The sequence below is a fragment of the Ahaetulla prasina genome, chromosome 5 (assembly GCF_028640845.1).
Source record: "Ahaetulla prasina isolate Xishuangbanna chromosome 5, ASM2864084v1, whole genome shotgun sequence".
Lineage (NCBI taxonomy): Eukaryota > Metazoa > Chordata > Lepidosauria > Squamata > Colubridae > Ahaetulla > Ahaetulla prasina.
The window spans coordinates 10,573,583-10,583,593 of NC_080543.1; positions in this window are offsets into that span (position 1 = coordinate 10,573,583).

Sequence of the window (10,011 nt, forward strand, 5' to 3'; positions counted from 1 at the left end):
GTCACTCCAATCAGCAGCTGTTGGAAATAAACTTTTCTCAGGCTCACATGCTGTGGAGGAGGGGGAGGGGTCTAGCTGCTCCGTTTGCCTGGGCATGGAGCCAGGGCTGGGGCCGGGGGATGCTCCCTCCTCTGCAGTCTGCTTGGGCATGGAGCCAGGGCTGGGACCGGGAGGTGCCCCCTCCTCTTCAGCTTGTCTGGACATGGAGCCAGGACTGGGGCCGGGAGGCACACATTCCTCCGTGTTCGGGAGCAGATAAGAAGGCCCCGGCTGCTGTGAGAGCGGGCAAGACACAACAGTATGTTTGTCTATAAAATAAAAAACTTTTTTTTTAAAAAAAAGATATTCTCACTCCCACCCTCTTTGTCCCAAGGCGAAAATGAACCACAGGTAGGCCTTGACTTACAACCACAATTGGGCCCCAAATGTCTGTTGCTAAGCGAGTGAGTTTTTTTCCCACGTTACAATCTTTTTTGACAACAAAATCAATGGGGGAAGATAGATTCACTCAACGACTGCACGATTCACTTAACACTTGCAGTGATTCGCTTGATGACGGCGGCAAGAAAAGGTTGTAAAACGGGGCAATGCTCACTTAATGACTGCCTTTGCTTAGCAATGGAAATTTCGGTTTCGATCGTGGTCATAAGTCAAGGACTTACTTGTATCGCTCTTGTCATGAACTGGGAAGGCAAATTTCCGCTTGAAGTCAAGAATAATCCCTAAAATAATAAGCCCCTGATATAGAATAGAATATAATTTTTAGAATAGAATTTTTATTGGCCAAGTGTGATTGGACACACAAGGAATTTGTCTTGGTGCATATGCTCTCAGTGTACATAAAAGAAAAGATACCTTCATCAAGGTACAACATTTACAACACAATTGATGGTCAATATATCAATATAAATCATAAGGATTGCCAGCAACAAGTTATAGTCATACAGTCATAAGTGGAAAGAGATTGGTGATGGGAGCTATGAAACGATTGATAGTAGTGCAGATTCAGTAAATAGTCTGACAGTGTTGAGGGAATTATTTGTTTAGCAGAGTGATGGCCTTCGGGAAAAAACTGTTCTTGTGTCTAGTTGTTCTGGTGTGCAGTGCTCTATAGCTGCTTTGAGGGTAGGAGTTGAAACAGTTTATGTCCAGGATGCGAGGGATCTGCAAATATTTTCACGGCCCTCTTCTTGATTCGTGCAGTATACAGGTCCTCAATGGAAGGCAAGTTGGTAGCAATTATTTTTTCTGCAGTTCTAATTATCCTCTGAAGTCTGTGTTTTTCTTGTTGGGTTGCAGAACCGAACCAGACAGTTATAGAGGTGCAAATGACAGACTCAATAATTCCTCTGTAGAATTGGATCAGCAGCTCCTTGGGCAGTTTGAGCTTACGCAGTTGGCGCAGAAAGAACATTCTTTGTTGTCCTTTTTTAATGATGTTTTTGATGTTAGTTGTCCATTTGAGATCTTGCGATATGATAGAACCCAGAAATTTGAAGGTTTCTACTGTTGATACTGTGTTGTCAAGTATGATATAAAGGAAGGCTTCCAGATTCTACTTTCTAATAAAGGAATTTGCCTTCTATTTGGGAAGCCGAATTCCTCCATCGAAGTGAATGATGTCTTGGTGAGGTTGGGCCTTCCTTTTCATATTTAACACAGACACCCACTGCAGCGAGACATTTCTTCCTTATCTTTGATGCCTCTCGTGCAGAAAGTTCACTGTGCTACGAGGAAATTTGTGTTTTATAAGACATGCATCTGGCGCTTTGCCTTAGAATCAGGAAGTTAAACTGATGTGTATTTGTTTTAAGGCAGACTTATTTATTTCTCCAGTTTGAAAATGGAATGTGGTTGCACCGGTATTGGGAAGAGAAAAACTCGGGGTGGAGAAGGGCTATTCGAGTTAAAACATTCTCAACCCAGAGATAAGAACTGGCCGAGTGACAGCAAGAAAGTCAACTTTTTCCTCTTCATTGTTTGAAACTATTTGAAACGTTTCCCCCAGCGAAAACGTCTGGTTTATTTTACGTGTCTGAGAGAATGAAGTGTTACCGGTTACAATCTTAAATTGCGCTATTAAAAGAAGCAGAGTTCCCTGGTTTTGTGCGACAGGCTATACCGGGGCTCAGTCGAATAGGTGACCCAATTTTAGTCCTCGACTTACAGCAGTTCATTTAGTGACGGTTCGAAGTTACGACGCCACTGGAAAAAAAGTGACTTACGACCATTTTGGACCGTTGCGGCATCCCCGTGGTCATGTGATCAAAATTCGGGCGCTTGGCAACTGACTCGTATTTATGACGGTTGCAGTGTCCCGGGGTCACGTGATCCCCTTTTGAGACCTCCTGACAAGCAAAGTCAATGGGGAAGCCAGATTTCACTTAACAACGGCAACAACAACTTAAGCACTGCAGGGATTCACTTAACGTCTGTGGCAAGAAAGGTCATAAAATGGAGGCCCCATTCGCTGAACATATATCTCACTCAGCAACCAGAATCTGGGGCTCAATTGTGGTCGTAAGTCGAGGACTACCTGCAGGATAGACTTCAGGATAGAAGAATAGATTGTTTTTTTAAGTGTTCTCCATGCATTAAGAAAAGATACTGAAGTAATTAAACATTTGCTCTAATACAACAATAATATTGAAGATCTGCTTTAATACTCAAAAACATTGTTTTGGTACAGTGTTTTGTCCTGCTGCTTTGGAATTATGAGAATTGATTGGACTTATCTGAAGATATACTTGAAAGATCTCAAGTACAAAGAGTCCTTGTTTATGGACCATTTGAATTTATGAGACAAATCCCCCACCCCCGAAAACGTACTTATGACCTGGTTCCAGACTTCTGGCAGCTTCAACATCGCCGTGATCACATTTTGGGCGCTTAGCAACTGGCTGGCATTTATGGCCATTTATGGCCAAGGGACGTGGTGGCTCAGGGGCTAGGACGTTGAGCTTGTCGATCGAAAGGTCGGCAGCTCAGCGGTTCGAATCCCTAGTGCTGCCGTGTAAGCTCCCGTTACTCGTCCCAGTTTCTGCCAACCTAGCAGTTTGAAAGCACATAAAAGAATGCAAGTAGAAAAATAGGGACCACCTTTGGTGGGAAGGGAACAGCGTTCCGTGCGCCTTTGGCATTGAGTCATGCCGGCCACATGACCTCGGAGATGTCTTCGGACAATGCTGGCTTTTCGGCTTTGAAATGGAGATGAGCACCGCCCCCTAGAGTCGGGAACGACTAGCACATATGTGCGAGGGGAACCTTTACCTTTACCTTTTACAGTTGCTTGATTGTGATTTTGACCATTTTTTGCTAGTTTCCACCGAGTAGAGTAAGGTAGAGTAGAGTAGAGTAGAATGGAATAAATAGGAAATCAGAATAGAATAGAATAGAATCGCAAAAGGGGATCACGTGACCGTGGGACACAGCAACGGTCATAAGTGTGAGCCAGTTGCCAACTAGTTGCCCATGAGCCTTGGTGGCACAGTGGTTAGAGTGCAATAGTGCAGGCCATTTCTGCTGCCTGCCATTTGGCAGTTCAAATCTCACCAGGCTCAAGATATATAAGTCTAGGTACTACTCCTATTTTCTTTCCTTCCTTCCTCCTTCCTGCCTGCCTCCCTGCCTACCTTCTTTCCCTCCCTATGGTTATAATGCAGTATTGCAGGCTAACTCTGCCCCCTGCCAGTTCAATCCTGACCGGCTCCAGGTTGACTCAGCCTTCCATCCTTCCGAGGTGGATAAAATGAGGAGTCAAATTATTGGGGGCAATAGGTTGACTCTGTAAACCGCTTAGAGAGGGCTGTAAAGCACTATGAAGCGGTATATAAGTCTAAGTGCTAGCTCTATTTTCCTTCCTCCCTCCCTCCCTCCCTATGGTTATAATGCAGTATTGCAGGCTAACTCTGCCCACTGCCAGGAGTTCAATCCGGACTTTTTTTCTTTTTCTTTTTCTTTTTCTTTTCTTTCTTTTTTTTTGCATTTATATCCCGCCCTTCTCCGGAGACTCAGGGCGGCTAACACTATGTTAACAATAGTCTTCATTCTATTTGTATATTTATATACAAAGTCAACTTATTGCCCCCCAACAATCTGGGTCCTCATTTTACCTACCTTATAAAGGATGGAAGGCTGAGTCAAGCTTGGGCCTGGTGGGACTCGAACCTGCAGGCAGCTGCTGTTAATAACAGACTGCATTAGCAGCCTGAGCCAGACTGACTGACTCATGGTTGACTCAGACTTCTATCCTTCCAAGGTGGATAAAATGAGGAGCCAAATTTTTTGGGGGCAATAGGCTGACTCTGTAAACCACTTAGAGAGGGCTGTAAAAGCACTATGAAGCAGTATATAAGTCTAAGTGCTAGTCCTATTTTCCTTCCTTCCTTCCTTCCTTCCTTCCTTCCTTCCTTCCTTCCTTCCTTCCCTCCCTCCCTCCCTCCCTCTCTCCCTACTTCCCTCCCTATGGTTATAATGCAGTATTGCAGGCTAACTCTGCCCACTGCCAGGAGTTCAATCCGGACCGACTGGCTCATGGTTGACTCAGCCTTCCATCCTTCCGAGGTGGATAAAATGAGGAGCCAAATTGTTGGGGGCAAGAGGCTGACTCTGTAAACCGCTTAGAGAGGGCTGTAAAAGCACTGTGAAGCGCTATATAAGTCTAAGCACTATTGCTAATGCTATCTGAATTTTGATCACATGATCCTGGGAATGCTGCAAAGGTCGTAATGCTGCGAAAAACGGTTAGAAGTCACTTTTTTCCAGTGCCGTGGTAACTTCGAATGGTCACTAAATGAACAGTTGTAAGTCGAGGACTACCTGTACTTTCAATTTCCAGCAAAAAGCATCCGTTGGATAAAGTGGATTTGTTTAATGACCGCCACATTTGCTTAGCAAACACCACACAAAAAAAAAAGGGTCATAAAATCAGGAACGGGTACCTGATGAGACACTTAACCACCGTTGTGACTTGCGACTGAAATTTCAGGCTCCATTTCGGTGGTCGGGTTGTAAATTGAGGGTTACTTGCAATACAAAATTGGACACAGAGAAAACTGACATTGCACAATAACAGGGGTGGGGGGTGGGGGAATCAGCTGTGTTTCTCCAGTGGCTCAAACTTGTAAAATTGGTTGGACTAAACTGGCAAAGAATAGAATAGAATAGAACAGAATAGAATAGAATAGAATTTTTTATTGGCCAAATGTGATTGGATACACAAGGAATTTGTTTTGGTGCATATGCTCTCAGTGTACATAAAAGAAAGGAAAAAGGAAAAAAAATACCTTCATCAAAGATACAGCATTTACAACATAAATGATGGTCATAGGTTGCAATTTAACCCTTAATGATAGCGACAAAAAGTTACAGTCATAAGAGTCATAAGTGGAAAGAGATTGGTGATGAAAACGATGAGAAGATTAATAGTAGTGTAGATTTAATAAATAGTTTGACATTGTTGAGGGGATTATTTGTTTAGCAGAGTGATGGCATTCGGGAAAAAAACTATTCTTGTGTCTAGTTGTTCTGGTGTGCAGTGCTCTATAGCGATGTTTTGAGGGTAGGAGTTGAAGCAGTTTATGTCCAGGATGTGAGGGGCCTGTAGATATTTTCACAGCCCTCTTTTTGCAGTATACAGGTCCTCCATGGAAGACAGGTTGGTAGCCATGGTTTTTTCTGCAGTTCTAATGATCCTCTGAAGTCTGTGTCTTTCTTGTTGGGTTGCAGAACCGAACCAGACAGTTATAGAGGCGCAAATGACAGACTCAATAATTCCTCTGTAGAACTGAATCAGCAGCTCCTTGGGCAGTTTGAGCTTACTGAGTTGGCGCAGAAAGAACAGTCTTTGTTGTCCTTTTTTGATGATGTTTTTGATGTTAACTGTCCAAAGTTTATTGGGCAAACAGATTATTGTCCGCAGGTTTTAGTTCTCGTTATTCACCGAGGTCTGCCCATTATGGTTATCAACATACTTGACTAGGTGGATCAGCGGCTAAGACACTGAGCTTGTCGATTAGAAAGGTCGGCAGTTTGGTGGTTCGAATCCCTACTACAGGCCTCCTGTGTGATCAGGGGGTTGGACTGGATGACCTCCAAGGTCCCTCCCAACTCTATTACTGTTAAGATATGTTATAATCAACTGCCTTGAGCTACCTTGTTCTGATTCAACTGTTTGCACTTCTAATCCATGTAAATCCATTTAAAATCAACCTGTGTGGCAATGACACATCAGCCACTAAGGGTTTGTTTTCCCCCTTATAATTCCCATGTTTGTAGCCATGACTAATTTTTGCCATATTTGATGTATCTGCTAAGATATTACAAATGATCATAAAGAGTTTTCAGAGGATGTACTGTCTATGTTCACACATTAATCGTAAACTCAGGTCAATGAAAGTCTTTATGGTTGCTTTCACCACAATATGCAATGCTTTTTTAGGATTAACCTTGGTTGAGCATACGATAGAAACACAGTCAATTTGGTCGTTTATGGTTCAGTGGATGGCATGACGTCAGAACATGAGTTAGTTCATTATCTCAGGTTAATTGTGTTGTCTGAATTAAGTTTATTACATTGATGCAGACTATAGAATCTCACTGACATTCTACATGAGTGTAGAGCCCATCTAGTTATCCTAAAACATAGTTATTAAAGAAATATACTGAGACCCACAGATCTCAGTTCAAAAAACCATAATGTATGATAAAGCCAAAAGGAAGAAAGAAAGAGGAAGGAAGGAAGGAAGGAAGGAAGGAAGGAAGGAAGGAAGGAAAGAAAGAAGAAGATAGAGAAAGGAAAGGAAAGGAAAGGAAGAAAGAAGAAAGAAAGAAAAAGAATGAAAGAGAAAGAGACAAGAAGGAGAGAGAGAGAAAGAAAGAAAGAAAGAAAGAAGGAAGGAAGGAAGGAAGGAAAGCGAGAAAGAAAGAAGAAAGACAGGAAAGGAAGAAAGAAGAAAGAAAGAGAAAGAAGAAGAAGAAGAAGAAGAAGAAAGAAAAAGAGACAGGAAGGAGAGAGAGAGAGAGAAAGAAGAAGAAGAAGAAGAAGAAGAAGAAGAAGAAGAAGAAAGAGAAATTGCTCCCTGGATATCCGGTTTTTGCCTTGTCTTTTTGCTCATGTTTTCTTAGCTTTATAACTGTAAGATACATTCGAAGAGGCGTGTCTCTTTTTTTTTAGTACTAGTAATAATCTGTTAACAAAAGAAAAACAGATACCCAAATACGAAGTTGAATCAAAATGCAAAAATAAAACTGAGATAAGCAAAGCCACTAATAATAACAATACATCATCTTAGAATAAGGTAAAGGTAAAGGTTCCCCTCGCACATACGTGCTAGTCGTTGCCGACTCTAGGGGCCGGTGCTCATCACCGTTTCAAAGCCGAAGAGCCAGCGCTGTCCAAAGATATCTCCGTGGTCATGTGGCCGGCATGACTCAATGCCAAAGGCGCATGGAATGCTGTTACCTTCCCACCAAAGGTGGTCGCTATTTTTTCTACTTGCATTTTTACATGCTTTCGAAACTGCTAGGTTGGCAGAACTTGGGACAAGAAATGGGAGCTCACCCCATTACATGGCAGCACTAGGGATTCGAACCGCTGAGCTGCCGACCTTTCGAACGACAAGCTCAACGTCCTAGCCCCTGAGCCACCATGTCCCTTCATCTTGGAATATAAATGGGAACTGCAGCTTTAAGCTACAAATGAAGCGTCTGACATAGAGAATGGTAATGACCAAGCTTTCTACAAGGTTGATAAAAAAGTCAAAGTGGATGTAAGAAATAGTAAGACATTTTCCACCTGGGGTTTTAGATCGGGTATTCTTCAGAGTTCCTTGAACTGCAGAGAGACCCAATCAGTCAATCCGAAAAGAAATCAACCCTGTTTTTTGGAAGGACAAAAAGTGAAAGCTGATGCTCAAATACTTTGGGTACCAAATGAGAAGAGAGAATTTCTTGGAAAACACCCTGATGTTGAGAAAGATGGAAGACGAAAGGAGAAGGGGACGACAGAGGGTGGAATGGTTAGATGCAGAGATGGGATTCAAATAATTTAACAACAGGTTCTCTGCTCTAATGACCGGCTGGGTGGGCGGGGCGATGTTGGGCACGGCCAGGGGTGTGACAGGCAGCACTTGGCCTCCTGCACCTCCCTGGGAGCAAAAACGGGTTTAGGGTTAGGATTGCACCCCCCGCGTCCCGTTTTGGGCGTAGTAGGCCTCCCTGCAGCATCCTGGCAGCAAAAACAAGCCACAGTGGGGCTGCGCTGCCCCCCCAGCACCCCATTTGGGCCTAGTAGGCCTCCCTGCACTTACCTGGGAGCCAAAATAGGCTGCATGGGGACTCCCGTAAGGGGTGGGGTGGGAACAGGCGGGGCCAGCCAGCAATTTAACAACCGGTTCGTCTGAACCGGCTGAATCCCACCACTGGTTAGATGCTATCATGGACACAATGAACATGAGTTTAGGCAAATTCCTGCAGCTCACATGAGGGCTGGTGGGGCCAAACTATAAGCATCAAAGCAGCTGAGGTATGCTCCAGAATCTTACGACCTACCTACCAGCTGCCCAGAATGGCTAGGAAAACCACAATGAAACCCAGTTTCAAGACAAAGTATATTGTCATCACATAACCAATTTGACTGGAAAGCGAACAAACTGCAGCGGAAAGCAACGACAGTCTATCTGCATGAAGTAAAAGAAAAAAAGAAAAAAGCAACACCGAATAACCTTTGGTAAATATTGATGTTGAAGGAGGCGATCTCCTTGCGGAGAATGTGGTAGCACCAGTCAAGCCGCAAAATACAGCTTGAAAAGAGCAGATAGTTTAATAAGTGACTCAGATGGAGTCACCAAGAATCTTGAATCTATTCACCCGGCAGAAAAGCGCGTTTCCATAGCTCCCATGAATTCAATTCCTTTTGGATTTGATAGCATAGAATAGAATCATAAGGCTGGGAGGGACCTTGGAGATCTTCTAGTCCAACCTCCTGCCTAAGGCGGGAGTCTTTAAAATATTCTGGATGAGTGGTTATCCCCGCTTTTCTTGAAAACCTCCAGCGATGGAGTACCCACAACTCTGAAGGTATCTTCTGTTCCATTGATTAATTGTCCCCACTGTCAGAAAATTTCTCCTTATTTGTAGGTTGGAGCTCTCTTTAACAAGCTTCTACCCTTCTTGTCCTGCCCTCTGGTGGTCTGGAGAATAAGTCAATTCCTTCTTCTCACAGCCCCTCAAAGTTATCATGTCCATTTGTTGTATTCAGCCGGTTCGGACCAGTTCAGGCGAACCGGTAGTGGCGACTTGTGAGCGGGCCCACTGGCTCACCTGCCCCAGCGTTATGCCGTCCTATTTAGCCACGTTTTCTAAGCCGTGCACATGCACGGAAGGCATGCGCACGTACACATTTTCGGTGCATGGCGAACCAGTTGTAAAATTATGTGAAACCCACCTCTGATCATGTCCCTCATAACTTTTCTCTTTGACAAGGTTTGGGTTCTGCTTTGCGATACATAAATATATGACCTCTTGTTTAACCTCGGTTTATCCTTCATAAAGGTAAAGGTTCCCCTCGCACATATGTGCTAGTTGTTCCCGACTCTAGCAGGCGGCGCCCTTTCAAAGCCGAAGAGCCAGCGCTGTCCGAAGATGTCTCTGTGGTCATGTGGCCGGCATGACTAAACACCAAAGGCACATGGAACGCTGTTCCCTTCCCACCAAAGGTGGTCCCTATTTTTCTACTTGCATTTTTTACATGCTTTCCAATTGCTAGGTTGGCAGAAGATGGGACAAGTAATGGGAGCTCACCCCAAATCACTAGGGATTTGAAACGCTGAACTGCCGACCTTTCGATTGACAAGCTCAGTGTCTTAGCCACTGAGCCACCACATCCCTCTTTATCCTTCATAGTTCCTAGCTATTTTCTTAATCTGGGCCACCATCCATTGTAGCTATCAAAGACCACCTGTCCTGGGGCATGTCTTCACCTAGACCAGAGGTGTCAAACTGGTAGCCCGC